Source organism: Vespa crabro, chromosome 16 (assembly GCF_910589235.1).
Source record: "Vespa crabro chromosome 16, iyVesCrab1.2, whole genome shotgun sequence".
Taxonomy (NCBI): domain Eukaryota; kingdom Metazoa; phylum Arthropoda; class Insecta; order Hymenoptera; family Vespidae; genus Vespa; species Vespa crabro.
In genome coordinates, this window is record NC_060970.1 from 1,448,363 (window position 1) to 1,468,767 (window position 20,405).

General features: G+C 29.6%; 1 long non-coding RNA gene across 1 annotated transcript; it reads right to left on the bottom strand.

The window, feature by feature from the left end:
- Positions 1-12,024: 12,024 nt before the first annotated feature.
- On the bottom strand, positions 12,025-13,765 carry LOC124429767. Its single transcript, XR_006943546.1, has 5 exons — positions 13,518-13,765; positions 13,175-13,434; positions 12,784-13,084; positions 12,501-12,674; positions 12,025-12,431 (listed from the first exon to the last, which is right to left on the bottom strand). It is a non-coding gene; the product is annotated as an uncharacterized LOC124429767 (long non-coding RNA).
- Between the last annotated feature and the right edge of the window lie 6,640 nt (positions 13,766-20,405).

A 20,405-nucleotide genomic window follows, 5' to 3' on the forward strand; every position in this document is an offset into this window, starting at 1 on the left:
TTTACGTTCAAGGCTAAAGAAATTTTGTTGTCTGCACTGGACCAAGAACCGCAAAGAACTGAACGAATATGAATGTAAAGAATTTCCAAAATGTATCACATGAGACATTTCTAAAACATTTGTATTGCTTTCATCGTAAAAGGAACCCCAGCCGCGAGCCGATTTCCATGAAATCTTATCTAGCGGTCTGAACAATAAAGAAGACAAAACAGGTTTGGCGCAATAACATGTTGAATGAATGTCTATAAGCATTTCATTTGAAATCTAAACATCTTCTACACAGCGCTTCTAAGCAGCACGCGTGGCCTGACGGGGATTTCCCTAAGAATTTCTATGGCACTTATCGTGTTAACGATTAATTCTAGTGCTTTTTCATAGGTCGGTAACTTATTAATCGATCTGTATTCATTTGCTTTTTTGCTTTTGCTATCTTTGAAAACGATACTATCATAGATATTTTTCAATTCTTTCGGCACAACTTTCCTTTCACGAGTTACGTATTATTTCCACAAATTCTTCCTTTATTATATAAAGCATCAACATCAATATATCAGTCGTTATATCCTCTTCAATTCTTTTCTTTCTTGACAACTTCATAGCAATTTTTTCTATGTCTTTTATATTAATCATTCTAAAGTTCTGTATACTATTCACTTTATTTTCACTAATATACATAATTTTTTTATCCATGCCCTTTGTCTATATTATCTATATATTTAACTGTCATTAATACTTTTTATATATACTAATATATATTAAATTTATCAGTTAAGTTATATCCATTATTACCTAAAAACTTAAAATCTATGCTCTCTATATTTTGCATGTATCTTGATTTTTCTCTAATAATTTCTTTCAGAATTCTTCATATTTTAATAGAATCTTCTCTATTATTATCTATTATTTTTTTTATAGTATATCTTTTTTTTCTTATTGACTTAACCATTGCATTTCTCTCATTTTTGAATTGTACCCAATTCTGTTCTCCTTCCTCACATATTGCCTTCTTAAACGCTTCATCTCTTTTGTTTACCGCCATTCTTATCCGAAAACTATTTTAAACTTTTTTTCGATGCTAGGGTGTCCAATGCCTCCATTATATCATCCAAAAATTGTTTAGCTCTTCTGTTTATTTTATTGTTTTGCTCTTGTCCTGTTCTGTTTTCTACTAACCTAACAATTTGAACTAGTACATTTTTATTAACAAACTAAAGATCTATGATTATTTGACTGTCTTTTGTAATTCCTGTTGCCTTGTTGACAAATTGTTTCATAACAAAACTTTGTTTTTTGTAATTTCTTTGCATAGAACGAATCTACCATAAAATCGATATTGAAGTCTCCTATTACATTCTTTTGTTATAGTTAGTTCCTCTATTAACTCCTCTGAAAAGTTCACAAAATCACCATGTAATGCACTCAGTGAATGATATATTACTATTATCGAACCTTTATATATCTTTTCTTTTAATTATATTGCAACACACCAACAATTCATCATGAATCTTTTTCTCATTATTATTTCATATTCAACATCGTTTTTTATATATAAAATTATTCCCCCTGTATTTCTATTTTCTGAGTCCTATCTGATCACACTAAAATGGCACATTCACTTCATTATCTTCAATTTCAACAATCAATCTAGTTTCAGATAGTGCTATAAATTCTCACTCTTTTGTTATTCTTTAGGCTTTATTACAATTATGTTTTCCTTCTTCTCTTTTGCTGTTTCAGAATAACTGCGCTGGGCTGACATTGCATTTCATATCTTTATTATTTCTTCTATTTCTGTCTTAAAGCCCTCCAATTCCTCTGTAACAAAACTTGTGATTGATTTTTATTTCGTTTTTATTGATCATCTCCTCCTTAATTTTTCTGCAATCTATCTTAGTCTCCGTTCCAGTATCTTCTATATGTATTTCCTTTTTAATTCGCATTCTCCGTTCTTTATGCCAACTTCTCCTATACTAATATTTTTTATAATAAATATTATATATACCCGAACAACTGATAAATTCATTTACTAAATTGTAGATTTTACGAAGTTTATGGTAACTTTGATGGAAATTTTCTCACATGGTATACAATTAATCAGCTATTATTTCTTTTTTTCTTTTGTTTACATATATTCTTCCTGTTTCGCAAGAAATCCATTTCATTTAATTAATATTTATGACCTTATCAATTTAATCACCATAATCCCCGACACCAGCATTAGTATTGCGCGATGAATCTATAAGACAAATTTTCAAATTTTAAATAACCAATTAAAAATCTTGTTTATTTTGCACTAAACACTTATGTTTATCACTATAAAACATCCACAAAGCTTCTTCACCATTAGTTTTTTATACGTAATGCTTCTAAAAACTCAGATCAGTATTTTCCATTTAAAAATCACATTAATTAAGGAATATCTTTCTGCTTGTACTGCACAACCGCTAACCGTCATTAGAGAGAGAAAGAGAGAGAGAGAGAGTGAGAGAGAGAGAGAGAGAGAGAGAATAAGAAAAAAGAGTATAAAAAAACATTAAACAAGTTAAAAAAGGGAATAGAAAGAGAAAAAAGAATAAAAAAAGAAATAAAACAATTATAATTATAAATAAGTATAATGACGTACTAAATAATATGATAAAATAAAATAAAGTAAAATATGAATAGAATAAAATAACAATATCAAAAAATAATTTGAATTACTGAATGATGAACATCAATTATGGAAATATACTTCTCTTTTTTGTTACAATAATAAAAGCTTGTAAGTGTATCCAAAGTGCATACATAAACCCCGATACATATAAATATATGTACGTACTGTACAAAATACGAGTATTGAACATTAAATAATAAATATTAAATATTAAATATAAAAGATAAAAAAATTCAAGAGAATGAGAGAGTCCATTATCTTCTCTCTCTCTCTCTCTTCCCCCACCCCCCCATTATCGACGATAAGACAACGTTATAAATAATTCTTTCTGTTCTAGCCACGATGATTTCGATCGTAACTAACCATTTTACACAAACTATCACACAAAGTATTCATATAAGACCAATTTACTTCTTACAGTTTACAAATATTCTCCTTTAAAAGTAATAAAATTTCTAAGCTAACTTAAAACTACGATAGAAGTAAACCAGTAAGGAACCAAGTAACCGAACAATTAAATAACCATATAACCAAGTAACTGAATAACCAAGATAACAAACAAACAAGCAACCAAGCAAACAAGTGAGCGAACAAGCAAGCAGTAGTAAACAGTTGTGAAATTCAACCCATAATATTTCTCCCTTGTTCCAGCGTAATAGCGATAGTGTTAATAGATCTATCTTACAAGTGACCCAGCTAAGATGAACGAGGGAACACAAAATGTACGTGAATCTAAAGAAAAAGAAAGAAAGAAAGAATGAAAGAGAGAAAATGAGAAGGAAGCTAAAGAACTGCAAGGATTGTTCTGACTGGTGCGCAACGACAGAACCAAAGAAAATGCGGGACGTAATACCAAATTCCACGGTGCCGAATATGCCGCTAGTAGGAAATCAGAAACAACTAATTTTTAAATGGTTGCACGTTAACGCCGCATGCATGGAAAGAACAGAGATAATGAAAATAGTAAAAATAAAAATGGCAAGAAAATTGCACCAAAGAATAGGAGTGCAATATTTTTATTTCAAACAAGGAATCTCACTTAGTATATAACTACGTAAGATTTCATCAAAACTATTGATTAGGAAGAAGGAAAAGAAGAAGAAGGGAAAAGGAAGAGTTAATTGACAGTGACAATGACGATGGCGATAGCAGTGGTGGTGGCTGTGGTCGAAAAAATGGAAACGCGTAGTGCAAGACCTAGGAGACGAAACGAGCAAGAATTAGAAGACGCGCAGAGGAAATTACTTAATTTCGAATCTCAGTTGCACGCGAACAAGCATTATGCGCACGCGAAGACGCGATAAGACGTGAATCGGAACGAACGAAAATAGAAACGGATCCTCTCATCTTCATGATGCAGAAAATTCTTGCCATGAGGAACGAGACTCGCTCAAAATCCGATCAACATTCAATCAATGAAGCGTTAGGGATGATACCGCGTTTAGACGGGAAAAATATGCCTCTTATCATTCATCAAGGCATGTAAAATAGCTCGTCAAATGATACCGGATTATCCAGAGGAGTTATTCACCAAAACTGCTATCCGGAAAATACACGATACGGCGTACCGTGCCATAGAAAAATAAGAATTTCGTAACATGAATACAGAGCAGAGTTTAGGAATATTCTAATGCGCGAAAACGAACATATGATAGATTATATCGGTAAAACAAGGGATCTACACGAAACATAGACTTAAAATCATTAAATGCGGAACAAATCAAAACGGCAAAACAGATCATAAGAGAATCACTAGAGTTATTCCATCTACTGGGAGACGAACTCACCTATACCAATACGATAACGCATAAGATAGAAACGGTAGATTCGACGCTAGTTTCCATTAGACAGTATCGATTCCCTCCTGTTCACAAAGAAGAAATAAACAAACAGATAAGCGAGCTCTTAGGGTCATTCAGCCCTCGACGTCACCCTATAATTCTCTATGGATTGTTCCAATGAAAGCAGGCGCCGATGGAAAGAAACGATGGCGATTAGTAATCGACTACAGTATGTTAAATGAAAAAACGGTCAAAGATAGCTATCCTTTACCCAACATTACGGAAATATTAGATCAGTTAGAAAGCGCAAAATACTTCAGCACGTTTGATTTGGAATCCGGATCCATCAGATCGCAATGAGTAAGGAAGACGCTCCGAAAATGGCTTTCTCGACTCCTTACGATCATTATGAATTTACACGAATGCCTTTCGGTTTAAAGAACGCTCCTTCCACATTCCAAAGACTAATAAACACAATTCTCATGGGACTGCAAGGAAATGAGCTCTTTGTTTATTTAGACAACATAGTTATCTACTCCAGCTCTTTATCAGAGCACATTATTAAATATCGAAAATTACGCGATCGACTGAAAACCGCAGGATTAAAGCTACAACCCGAGAAGTGCAACTTTCTTAGGAAAGAAGTAACGTACTTAGGGCATATAATAAGTTCGGACGGTGTAAAACCCGATCCAGGATAGATAAGAGCAGTAAAAGAATTCCCAGAGCCACGCTCAGCTAAGAACATTAAGCAGTTCTTAGGAGTAGCCGGTTACTACAGACAATTTATACCTAATTTTTCAGCGATAAGTAAACCACTCACAAACCTTTTGAAAAAGGATGTTCCATTCAAATGAGTAAACAGTCAGGAGCAATCATTCAAAATGCTAGTAAATCTACTATGTCAGGAACCACTTCTCCAATATCCAGACTTCTCGAAACCTTTCGTTGTTACAACCGACGCATCTAATTACACTATAGGTGGTATACTAAGGCAAGGCGAAATAGGCAAAGATTTATCTATTGCATATACGTCATGTACGACATAGACTTCTTAACCAGGTGGAACAAAACTACTGCTGGCGGTAGCAGGCTACGATCGAAAAATGAGAATCATGCAATTAGAAAAGGAGGTTATGCTATCGAAGATTAATAATACTACGTTCTGCAGCCGCGGCTGCAATGGCATCTTTCGCGTCACTCACATTGCGGCTCATTGTGAGCATACAACCAGTAATACAAAGATTTTAGTCCTAAATACATTCTTCCAATATTTGTTTACGCAATCCGTTTATTGGATTATTCGATGAAATTACCTACTACTTCTAGAAACTATTACTTCTTGTATTCTAATTTTGCAAGTGTAATTCAACCCATGATCTTCTGATAGAGAAAATTATATATGCGGGATTTAAAAATTGCAACAAATTCAGATAATCGTATATTATCCAATAATGAGTTCCATGAGTGCCATGCAAGTAAATGATTTGTGGTACATTTCTGTTCTACATGTTGGATGACTGAAGTGATCGACTTAGTTCATTGTTGTTTTTACCAGTCATGCTTGTATCTGATCTATATAGGAAGTTCTCAAATAGACAGGAGGGTCTGTGTTGTCAAGATTGCACAGTTAGTTTATTCAGAAAGTACTTTCTTCTATCTTCTAACTTGAACCATTTTAATTTTCAAAAAAATGGTGTGACATATTTGTATTATTTAATGTTGAATATAAATTTAATTATCCGATTTAATCTTCGTTGTAATTTCAGGTTCAGTTCTTTGATGATATTAGCAAAGACAATGCAGCAATAATCTACGTGAAGAAGAATTTATATAGATGCAGATCTATCTTGTAGCGTGATATATCAAATTGGACATATCAAATTGCACCATTATAGTGATTTGTCTCAAGTCTATGGCACGTCGAATATCATCAATTACTTTCTGAACCAAGGTCTATGTTATATCTTTTCTTGTATGCTGACTACATGCGATCAAATAAATTATTTTCTTCGAAAAAGTCAATTACAAAAATCATGCACAATTTTTTTTCGAGTGGCTTGGACATTAAATTTAGAAGTGAAATCGGATGAAAATCCTCTGGCTTTGTGGCAAATTTGGTTTTTGATATCAGCCTAATATACGATCGTTTCCAGTTATCTGGAAAAATTGAGCTGTATAGTCAGTAATTATATACATGTAGTATATATAGAAAAATTACAGGTAATGTTTTTTTCAGCATACTGACTGATATGAGGTCAGGACTCGTGGATTCTGATGTTTGTCTTAAAGTATTCTTTTCCGAAAGAGAATGTTCAATATCACGAAAAAACAGATTGGAGTCATTAAATTCAATTTCGACTTCTTCTAGCTATTGTATTGAATTCCGTGATGTTCCCATTTTGGTTAAGTAGGCATTTAGAGTATCTGTGTCTATGTCCAATTTATTCTCACTTTTTGCAGATAAAGTCCTAATTTTCACATTTCTTGCCAGATGGATTTAGTATCAGAAATGGAACTAAAACCTTCATTATAATATTTCTTTTGCGTTTGTCTAATTTGCATAGTTTTCTATATTCCTCAAAGAGTTTTGTTGATCCTGACCTAAGGACCATCTTCCTTTTAATTTCATCCGAATCCTTATATCGTCATTTAACTAAAGAGCAGGCTTATTTCTATATGCTATCGTGTGAATTTATGCATGCTTATTATAAGTATTAATGTCAGTGCTGCTTTATATATCTACCATGCAAGTGACAAAGTTAGCGTGGTATAATTCAGTCCAGTCAAAGATCTCCAAGAAATTCATTGTTGCTGAAATTTTTTATGTTCTTACATCTTACTCTCCGCGAGGAATAGAAGAAAGAACCTTATATTTATACATAATGAATATTAGATCATGGGCCGAGAGAAATGCGACTGAGAATTGTCCTGATGCTTGTCCTGAATTAGCTTGTCATGGTCACCTATAAGACAATAAGTGTATTTGAGTGGATTATATGATGCGTAGTTTGAACATCACAAAGTAGAGATTGGAGGATTCAATCAAGTTGACGAATTGTTTCTTATCAAAGGATGCTGTAAGAAGGTCAGTATTGAAATCTCCCAGAATGATCGAGTAGCTATACCTGTTTGCTACATTCATAAATTTGTTTTCAAACTCAGATAGAAAGCCAACTTTCGGTGAACGGTATACTGCAATTAGGATTTTGATACTATCTTTACAAAACGCATTATCATATATTCTGGGAGATGACAATATGTCTCATTTGATGTTGCAATTTTTCGAACCTGAAAAGAAGTATGTACGTAGATTTCAACTCCTCCTCTCACTTTATCAATTCCGTCATGCCTCAATAAGTTATATTTTGTAGGCTGATCAGTAGTCATGTTTCTGACATGCAAATTAAGTGGAATGTTTCCTTCACAAAGGAATTTCGGAATTCTTCTATATGTCTAAGAAACGTTTGATAGTTCACATGACAAACTTGAAGACGATCTGTAGTGCCTTTAAGTTGATTAATCATAATTAATATTGAGTACTTTCTATGTTAGTCTACGCTTAAATATTGAACATTTAATCTTATCTAATGCAGTTGAGATCAGTAGATTCTGCCTGTTTGTAGTTAAAACAATGTAAGCCTGTGATTTCTTAGGACATGTTTTAGACTGATGCTTTGCTGATCGTATCAAGTCTTAAAGAATTCGTCTTAACTATTTTATTACATTTACAAAATGAACTTGCCTCACTTTCAAAATCAACGACTTATATAGTGTATACGTATATACAAGAGCTGGCGTATTTTCTAGCTCGCAGTCTTTCTTTTTAGCGTACTAGTTATCCATTTCTAACGATTGTTTCATGGATGTTTTCGCGTTGAGGACGATATTATTTTATAATATTTTTTTAATTATTCCCACCCTTCTTTTGTCTCTTTGCGTCTCTTCTCCTTTCCCTATAAGAAATTTTCTATGTGTATCTAAACTAATGTAGTATGTGTGTATAAGATCATTTATTTGGTAGAAACCTCTCGAAAGATTATCATCGAAAATCGTAATACTATAAGTTCAAATTGCTTATTTGCAGAAATTTCTTTTTACTTATATATTTAATCATTTATTCGAGACCGTGTCAATAATAATGCCATAGATAAATTCTGCTGTTAGCAAAAAGCAATCGCTAAATAAATATTAGTTTGTACTTTTCTATAATGGTTTAAAAAAAAAAATACAGAACTAATTTAATAAAAATAATAAAAAGAAATTATCATTTAATCATTCAGTTAAATGTTATACATAATAAATCAGAATAAATATAATAAACATTAATAAGACAATAATGGTAATAATAACAATAACAATAATGGTAATAATTAAATTAAGTTCATGATTTTTGTTAAGATAAAATGTTATTCAAACTAATTCTTTATGTTGTTTGAAATAAATAAATAAAGTTATGTTCCTTTATAATAAGAATAATTACTAGTTATGAGAATGAAACAAATTAAATCCATTATTAGTTACGTCATTGAACGGTACGAAATTCGTAGAATAAATTCCAAGAACGACTATTGTCGTAAATATTATTACCACTTTTATTCAATAATTAAGCACCTAACAAATTTTGCCAATAGTACGCTAATTAACTGCAATCATTGTCGTGAGATTATTATTTTTCATTATATTTTAAGATGATCATTGTCATAAGTATTATTATTTTATGTTCGATATATATCGAAAATATCGATTTCAAAAATTTTTAAAAAGTGAAGTCACAAAGAATATATTATGATAAATAATGCTGTAGTATTAAAAACACGTGTCGAACATATTATTTCATAAAATCCTAACAAATAAAACTGTGAAAAACCTATTATAATAAATCACGCCGAAACGTTCATGCTATTTATCGAATGTATCGATTTTGGAACTTTTACCGAAGTAAACCTATAGGAAACATATTATAATAAATTCCTGATATTTATAGAATATTCCTGATATATATAGAATAGTCGAATCCGAGAACTCTAACAAGTGAAGCTACAGGAAAGGTATTACAAGTCGCGCCGTAACGACTTCGATGTATCTTTGATGTAATTTTTGCCAGCAACATTATAAAAAAGCGTATAATAATACAAATTATAAATTTTTTTAATGAATAAAACCTATAAAAAAGGTAGTGCAATAAATCGCACTGTAGCGACTTCGATATATCGAACATCTTTATTCTAAGAACTGAGTGAGTGAAAAATGAGTAAGGGTATGAATCATACGCATGCTACATGTTAGAATGTATCACGAAACGATACTTATCGTTTTGATTCTAAGAAGCGTTAACAAGCAAATGTAATTTCAGTATACTTCTAAAAGACGCAACAAAATTGCTAATACGGGACAGGCCTATTAATTTCATTTAAAAATAAAATAATTCTTTAAAACACCAGATAATTGAGTTAGGTTCAAAATAATACATTTTTTTTAATAATAAAAATCTATTAAATTCAAGCGTTATTGTTCTATTTCATAGTAGCGCCAATGAATTAATTATTGATTTTATTATATTTTCATTTGGAATACTTTTATAGTGCAATATAAAAATGTATTCATGATTCTATTTCTTAGAAGCATGGGAATTCAATATAATTTTCAAGGATAATGCGAAACAACTCATTACTTTGTTAGAAGAAGCGTGCGTAGACACACGTGCAGGAATGTAACTGCGTTGCGATTTTTTGCCCTTGGCAGAACGAGCGCGCGAGCGAACTCGCGCTTGTAAAATATATGTCATGACACACCCATGTAAAAGAGTGGGAAACGCCTAAAGTCTATCGACATAAAAATTCGATCTCCGGAGCAGCGAAGTGGTAGAGTATCAAAAGAAGAGTATTAATTACTAGATTTCGAGAGACATAGACAGTCAGTATTACAATTTTGTCAATTCTTTCAATTCTTAATGTTGCGTCGTGAGAACGCAACTACAAGAGCGTTTCTAGAGACACGTCTCGCACCTGACCAGTTGATCTGCACGGAAAATATTCCCCATCTCTTCCTTGTCATCCGAGCTATAGACATACTGGTTACGATAAATAAGACCGACGGCACTAGGCTAGGATATCTTTGAAGGCCGTCAGCAAAATATCGCTCGTCGCGTTCCTGCAAATTAATAAGAGAACGCGCGTTCTTTTAAAGGATCCCGTAAGACTCACAAGGTAGATGCGCGATATCAAATATTGTACGCGTTGAAGTTATCACCGTATATTTTAATGAAATAAGTTACAATTGTTTTTGTGTTTCGTATAATGATATGTAGTTAGTTGTACTGGCTATTTCTGAATAAGACTTAAGAGCTTAGAAGTGGTGAGTCTGAAATATGTAACTTGACTGACTTTTTTAACGTATTTAGAATTATCCACGAAGACTGTAATGAGATTAGAAAAGGAAATAAAAATTGGTCGGGGATAGTTCATTGGAATGTTTAAACATAATTTATTCTAGTACTCGTGTAGATTAGAGGATGTCAATCGATATTTCAAAGCTATAAGCCAGATAACCCTTGCCTTATCGCGCCTAGGCGTCTACTTTCACTATTATTCACTTATGGGCTTGACATATTATCCAAACCCAGGTACTTTACTAAGAATGCCTAAGAATGCTAGACAAAGGTGGCCATGTGTTTTTATCTATGCATTTTGTTATTTAATATCCAATAGGTTTCCAAGAGGGAATATTTCTAATGGTGATATATGATCTTTAAGAGAAAGTACCGTGAACAATGCCATATTTTGAAATAAATGAAATTAAATATTTAAAAATAAAATAATTTAATACTTATAAATAATAAAAAAAATTATGATAATAATAGCATACTAATGTTTTTCTCGCTACAGTCAAATTTTTTTGTTGTATTTCGAAATATGCATAACATAGCTATATCTTAGAAAATGTGAAATGTTTATGTAGAATAAGATCTAAACAGATTCTAAAAAATAAAAAAAATAAAAAATTCTATCTTTATATGTAACAATAAAGTATTATAAAGTTATATCCTTATATATAACAATAATATTATATAAGATAAACTGTATCTGTAAACTTGACGACATCTATTTATAACTTCCGTGTCAATTTCTTCGTACAAAGCATAATTTATCTACAGATAGATATATCATTTCCATGGTTCTCCTATAAAAAATTTATTTAATGGAAAGGAACTTCAATTTGACTTCAGAATTGTTAAAATGTAAATATTCATCACCTTAGTAAAAGGGACATTTGCTATAGCTCGTTCATACGCTCTTACAACATTATGATTTCCTTCAGATTCTACTAATCTCAGATAGTCAAACCAAGCATCATAGTTAGAAGGATTTTCCTTGACTTCTTGCTCATATTGATATTTTCTTTTGTACAACTATTACATCTACAATGCCTATTTAAAAACTTTATGAAATTCATGTTATTTCTTTATAAATTTATGCAAATTAATATTAATACTTCAAACTTTTTAATTCATAATTCATATTAAATAAATCTTAATCTTTATAGTATGAATTACCAGAAAGATCATCATATTTCTTTTCGTGTATGGTATATGCATTATATATTTCTTTTGTTTTTTCTTTTGAAATATTGTCTAAAGCATTTCTAGAAATTATTTTTGCTCTATGCAACCAGAAAAATATTAAAAATATACTTATTATAACAGATATACTGAATATATTGTTATCTTAAAATAATACTTCTCTCTGTCCTTCCTCAAATCTAGTAAATGCTATAAATAGCTTTTCATCTAAGTTCTCATCTCCGAAAAAGTTTATAGCATCTTCATAAACTTTGCGTCCTCCATTTATTACAAAACTATATATCTCCCTATACAATTATATATCTTTATCTTGCTCTTTGTATTTCTTTATATCGTAATTTAAATTTAATATATGTTTCCCATGCCTGTTAGTCAGATTCCCATTCCATCCATCGCTCAAAAACTTGACGTATTTCTATAATAAATCTTTATAAAATCAAGTTACATAATAAAAAATAATCCCTAATTTTATAGCAAATCTTACCAATAATATTTTCTAACATTTCTTCCATATATGTGTATTTGTATCAAAATTGATTTGTTCTAGATAAAATTGTGACTGCACGATCTAATAAATTTCTGGCATACTTTATTTACTTATTGCACATTTCTATTTTAATATAATATAGCCATAATGTAATGTTTCTATGATCAACATCTAGTGCACGTTCATATACAGATTTAAAATAAATTGGACATATAAAACCTTAAAATATTTCTAATATAACTAAGACTATAAAATGTACTATTTTTCGTATTTAAAGTACCTTGCTCTCTGCATTGTTTCTGACTTTCTTCCCATCGGGCATATTTATCCGATTCGTTAAAACCATATGATTCTTACACATTGTCATCATAGATATTTCATTTTCCATATTGATAATTAGCCAATTTATGGGGATCTTATATTTTTTGCTCAGATGGCTAAAAGAGAATACTTACAAATGAATTGTTCTCTATGTTAAATTATAGATAGGTTTAACATTATTGCATAAAGATTTTTTTCTTTGTTTCTTTTAATAGCTGTAATGCTATGATTTAAATTTTCTCGGGTATTTTGTTTTTCACCTAAAAAAATTTTAATTGTGAATAAACATTACAATTATAAGTTGTGTAATTTATAATTATAAAATAAAATATACTAATTAATCATTATACCTTAGCCACTTTGGGCATTTTTTGTGATTTTTCCATGACGATGGTTAATTGTTATTCTAACCAAATAAACACAACTTCGTCTACGCACACGTGAAAACATTCTCGCAACTGGTTCGTTCTACGCCGTACATATCGCATATAATCTTTTAACCTTTTAGCTACTAAATGCCATTATAATGGCTTTCGCATGTTATCTTTTTGAAACGTACGCCACTATAGTGGCATTTACGCAAGTCATTTTTTCGAAGGATAAGAAGTCACTATAATTACATTCGTGGATATCATATTAAATTATTGTGTACTTTTTGAATTCTTTACATAAAAATGTATATGTAAATTATACCTTATTCATGTACAGCCCTATTCCGATCTAATGTTCGATCTAATAATAAGAAATGTCATCTATAGTTTACGCGCCGAAACTTTGCACATCAAATAACAATAGTAGTATTTTTATTTAGCTTTGTTCGATATACAATAGATATAATCAGACTGATTTCCAGCAACTACGTCTGTGATCTCAAGAAGAATACAAGAAAGAATAAATGATTTCTTTTGTGTTTCCGGCATCTTTGTCGTTTACTTTACTTTCGTCGTCTTTATTGTTTCTCACTTTATTTGGTTAGTTTCCTACGTGTGCGTTTGGTGGCGCCGAGGCGTGTTAATTATGTGTATTGCCGGAGGACGCATCACAGTCGCAACAATACCGTCACAATTGCGATTACAATGCCAAAGCATTGGGTAAATACAACGTCATAGTCATTTTTATAAAATAAAATAAATTATAAATTGACCTTTGGTATTACCAATACTTGAACTATTAGTTGAATTTAACGTTAACTACCTTTTGCAGTAGGTGTGTGTGATCTTAGCAACAGGTATGGACAAAATATGAATTAGGAAATAAGCAACGGTATCTGTCCCCATTATGCATCTATTATATCAAGTTAGTTATTTCCCTCTCACGCGTACATAATAATTGGTATCGTTGAATTATAGTAAGTTGCGTTAGTAAGTAAACTGTGAACTTCCACTTTTCATGCTCTTATATGTATACCTTTCTTTGATGGGACCGTTTATCTCGCAGTGGTCCGTATTAGATACGATGTCATCGTATCTTTTTCAAATTATTTCATGATAGATACATAGAAAATAATAAATATAATTAACATATAGAAATTAGTATACAAGTCTGCGATAAAAAATAAGAATTTGTCGAATATTTGCTTCAAAATAATTAATGAATACTTATATACTATATTATTTTTATGCAAATTAAAACATGATTTTATTTCCACACTATCTATCAGGTAGAACTCCCAACACTATTTTTTACGTCTTTTTCCTGTAAGATTAGTCCACTCTATTCTGCTTCAACTATCACTACTACTACTGATAATAATAACGATATAATATAATATAATATAATATAATATAATATAATATAATATAATATAATATAATATAATATAATATAATATAATATAATATAATATAATATAATATAATATAATATAATATAATATAATATAATATAATATAATATAATATAATATAATATAATATAATATAATATAATATAATATAATATAATATAATATAATATAATATAATATAATATAATATAATAATACAGACTTTTAAGAGTCAATTAAAGGGGTATCAAGCGCCTAGCATATGCTTCAAAGAGGAAAATGGTAAACTTGGCGTAAGCAATGCAGAAAACTGTCAAATACTTGCGAAACACTTTGATCAACTTATAAACTGCCCTGAACTAAAACATAAATTGGAATTATCTGAAACAACTGAAAATCTGGAAGAAGATATATCACCTAATGCTGAAGAAATTAAGGAAGCAATTAACAATCTAAAACATAATATAGTGGAGAAGACTCTATAACAGCTGAACTTTAGAAATGGTCTCAATCAAAAATCATTGAAGAGCTGCAGTTAATCTTTGAAGATATTTGGAGAACAGAGAGATTTCCAGAAGAATGGAAAATAGCTCTAATTTACCCATTACATAAAAAAGGGGACAAACAGAATGTTGGTAACTATAGAGGCATCTCTCTTCTGCAAACTGCATACAAGATAATCTCAAAAATATTGCTGAATAGAATAGAAACAACACTTGACAAGCAACTGGGCAAGTATCAAGCTGGATTTCGAAAAGGTAGATCTTGCTCAGAACAAAGGATACTGAATTCAAAGGATATAGGTGTAACTTTTATAGATTTTAAAAAGGCATTTGACGCATAATTTCTTTTTATTAATCATTTATAAAGTAGAGTTTTGTCTGAGCTGGAAAGATTAGGTTTTGAACATCAAAGTTTACATATCATATGTTCCACATATTTCATATGTGTGTTCTAAAATTGTAGATCATTATTATCATTACTATAATTTTTATTTATTATAAATAAAAACATGATAAAATGTAAATATAATATATAAGTTACAAATTTATGTTCGTTATCATGAGAAAACGTGAGCTTTCCCAACAGATGGATGTGTCTTTGGACCAGATATCCTATGATTCTAATATAAATATGTAAATGTTTTAGAAAATATTCCATTGCACAGAGTAATCTAATTAGTACTTTTATATAAATAATTAATGTTGTTTTGAAATATCATCATGAATTACACTTAAAAATAAATTAGAATTTTGTTACTTTGCGACTTATGCTACTGTTGTCTGTAAAGTTTCAAATTTTCTATAAGGAAATGTTAAAAAATATGAAATTGCAACGTCAATACTTTGGCCCTTATATCAAAACCAGAAAAGTCGTTTCATTGGTAAGAAAAAAAAAACAATTTCTTCCATAGCCGCATATTTTCTTATTAACCTATATCCTTCCCTTTTTTAAATACAATCTTTTTTCCATTTTTAATTTAATGCCACGTTCAGAATCATTAATTTTTCCGTATTAATAATGAATATTTTATCAAATTATATATCAATTTCATATATTAGTGCACTGCGAATTCTTATACAGTCGTATTTTTATACTTCGAAAATTACCTTCTTGAAGATGTTTTGACAATATATAATCATAGGATAACTTTTTAACAAGTTGTTACATAAAATGACAAATTAACTTTGTGTTCTTTAACAGAAAAATATATATAAGTAAATAATCTTGTAAAAATGCAGAATGTTTAAAGATGTATGTATATAGAGTGATTGATGAGTAAAAACTTCATAATTTGACAATAAAAATATCTCATCTATAAAATCATATAAGAAAACTATAAAATAAGAATGATTGAAATAACACCAAATGTGATTATAAAATATTAAAATGTTTTTGATGTGTCAATTGTTAAGACAATATGGACAAATGACAAAATATTTCACATTTTATATATATTTATTATATATGTATTAACCAAGAGTGGTATTACGAGTTAATAGATTAGTAATAAGATTTAATAGTTAAAAATTCTATCCGATTAATCGTAATTTTTTTAATTTATGCAGGATATTTTAAAAGCGTGATACTGAAAATAAAATAAGATATAAAGTTTTTTACGAAGTTTCATATATTGCTCTATGTACAGATCACATACATTACAAGCAAAAGAAGTGAAATGCACTATGTTTTCAAGCTATGTGGAGTTTCGTTTTTTTTGCTAAATATCATACTTTAAAATGATTTTAGTACGCTCAGTTTATATTAAAAACGCATGTAATTTCAAAATATTTGTTGAAAACAAATGTTGGAGATTTACAAATATTTTATGCGAAAAAAGATGTTTAGTAATAAGCTGTCTGGTCCGTAATATGTTAAAATGGTTTAATATTATGACATATTGTGTTTTCAATTTCTGATGAACAGAAGATTATAGTAGAAAGTGTAATTGAAAATTTTAGACATTTTATTGTTACAAATATTTCTATAATATCATTTAGAACAGAATAAAATAGTTAGCTAGTGTATAATATTAATTCTTTATTCATTTATATAGTTAATGTTTTATAGTATTAGATAACATCACGTAGAGCTTATATGAAAATGTGTATCTTATTTTCTCCTTCGATTGCCGATAAATGATGCTTTACTGATTTCTTTCTCCCTTAGGTTCAACTTTCACCTTCATTGTAGATTGTAAATAACAATTTTAATTTCCTCACAACGTTCAAAAAAATTGGCCTATTCGATCTTGAGTTGCCATTGTATCATTTCTTGTTGACAAGACGAAATTTTTTCTTAAACTCGTGTACACGTACGTATATAAGTGTGTGTGTGTGTAAATATGTACATATATATATATACTTATATATATATACTTTTATATATATATATATATATATATATATATATATATATATATATATGTATGGCGTATGATTAATGAAGGCATATATGTAAATTCGTCCGCTAAGACAAATTCTTGTCAATTAAATTTTGCATTCTTTTCAAAATTATTTATTATAACGATCACTTTTTGTTTAACTTTTTTTATTTTATTTTTTTCTTAGACATGGTTATAATGAGTGTTTTATGAGTCAACAGGCATTTTTTTTGTAAGATTTTTTTTCTAAGTGTCCAATGTGATTTAGAAGACAATGAAGGATGGATTCTTCGAAATTGAGACTAATAGCGTAACAATACGAATATTTTATGTAATACATTATAGATTGATTTAAAAATATACAGAAATGAATTATTGTATGTGTGTGTAAAATGATACATATACACTTTCATATATTAGGTGGACCGGAAAGTAATGTCGTTTCTGCGCATGTCGATATTTAATTGTGATTAAAAATAAAAACTTGTTAAAAATTTATTCGTTTTGAATTTAATTTAAGAAAGCGACATTACTTTCTGGTCTCCCTAATAATATATATAATAAAGAGCATGCAAGTCGACCGAATAGAACACGCGCGCCTGCGTATACGTCCTGACATATGTGCGACACGTGATGTTGGTGCGCATGTGCGTCCAATCAGTTGGGGTCTTTGGATCTTCTCATCTTTTGTTTATGCTTATTTCAGTTCTGAAGATCCACAATAAGTGTAGGCAATGCGGTCGTCAGTTACTGTTAGTTGTAAGGGATGATTAGTTAGTTGAAAGAAGATGATGGAAGAAAAAAGAAGTAATTTCTTGAAGTAATCTTGAACAAAGAACAGGTGTTTCATTTTTTGTTTCTTTTCATACATAGTAAAAGCAAGTAAGTATATATGTATAAAAATACTGGTCTAAGAAAGTAGATTAGTTATTTTTTTTTGATATAACATATTAATTTATTAAAACTTTCTTTTTGCATATTTTTTGCCATTAATTCTTTGCAACGTTATATAACTTTAAAATCATATTTAACGCTCATCTGTATATTGAAAATTTCATTTTATTTTATCAGTAAAAAAGATATTTTTACTTTATATATACAAATTTTCATATGTTTAATAAATATATATTATATAATAAGTATATACTTAGTATATATATATATATATATAATAATATAATTGTATATATATAATAGTATAGTTGTAGAAGTAATATTATAACTTTCACTTACATAGTTCTGTTTGTATATACGGAAAAGAAATTAACTTATAGAGGATGAGATTAAAGAAAAAGGGTCACAGTAAAAAAATTGAATGTCGAACAAATTTATTGTTTATAATGAAGGTTTTGTGTAAAAGTCTTTATTCTTTTAGAGAAACACCGTTATTTATTGGAAATTATTAGTTCTTCACGAAAAGCATCACTTTCTTTTAGAAACCGATTAAACATTTCTGATGGTGCTTAACTTTCTGATTATACCGAATTCTAATATTTTATTTCAATTATATAATATTTTAACTATTATACAAGTTTATACTTTATACAATTTAACTATATTATACTATTATAACTATATTATTAAATCCTTACAGATAACCATGAATAATAGAGATAAATATTGTTTTTCACAATATTTACACGAAATATTCAAATTTATTACATAGATAAATTTACTTATTATTCGATTTATTATTTGCTTGTACATTAATATAAAAAATATAAAAGACGGTGTTCCATAGATAGGTCTTCGTCATTTTTGTTGCCGGTTTCGCTGAGATCAGTTGGGATCAGCATGTGGTGACGAAGTTTTATCATCTCGTAATTATAGATAATAAAGATTTTTTTTTTCTAAGTTACTAATTCGTCCAATGTACATAATCGATCACCAAATATGAGATATTTACAATATAGTGCAAATCAAGAAAATGTTGCATTTTTGAAATGTTGACGAAAATAAAATTACCGTCTACATATGTCCACCGCCGTGCTATTGCGTCATTTTTTTTCTCAAATTTCTGGCCTTTATTTTCGTGATATGTTTCTGCCCTTGTTTTAAAATAACTTAGTCCGTACTCTTTTCAACGAGTCGAATAGAAATAAACGAAATATTCGTTTATTAGATACGTGATAGATGCGATGGACATCAGCTATTGGCTTTCAAACTACTATTGATAGTCAATTGTAAAATTCAGTAGCGAAAATGGATCTTTATTAGCTAATTTCGATTCTTGAATTTATAAAATGGTTAACGGATTACAGACAGATTGTTGAAGTGGAGTCTGAAAGTTGTGAATACGGTCCTTTTCCGATCACGCATGTTTATTGCTTGATGACTCGTTGAAAGGAATATAATAATTTATCACTTATTAATCCTATTATGTGTTATACTCGACTTTTATCTAAATCGTATATATTCGTGTACATACATATAAACTTAATATATTGTATATGTAATATATATATATGTGTCTACATTTCTGATAGATACTATACATGAATACTGAACTATAGATGTACGTACATATATCTCACGTATACGTTGTATATATGACTCGTCATGGATAAATATGTCATTTATTTATTACGGATACGCACATATATTCTGTAGAATTCTCAAAATTAAGGCATTTCTTTGTCTCATTAGCGAGCAAGTGACCTGTTTCGTCCGGAATTGTTAATATCAAGCACATGGTATAATACATAAATAAGACATCGAATGCTACCTTATTTATAATATAAATTAAGGATAAATATATGTAAATAGATCGGAAGAAAATGGTAGGATTTGAAAGGAAAGAAAGGACATTCTATAAGAGCTTGTGTTGTTCTCAAGAGAGTATTATATTATTGTTTATGTTATAATGCATACTACATATACTGCCTGCTATATATTATATGTAACATACATACACATTTTATAGATATAATAC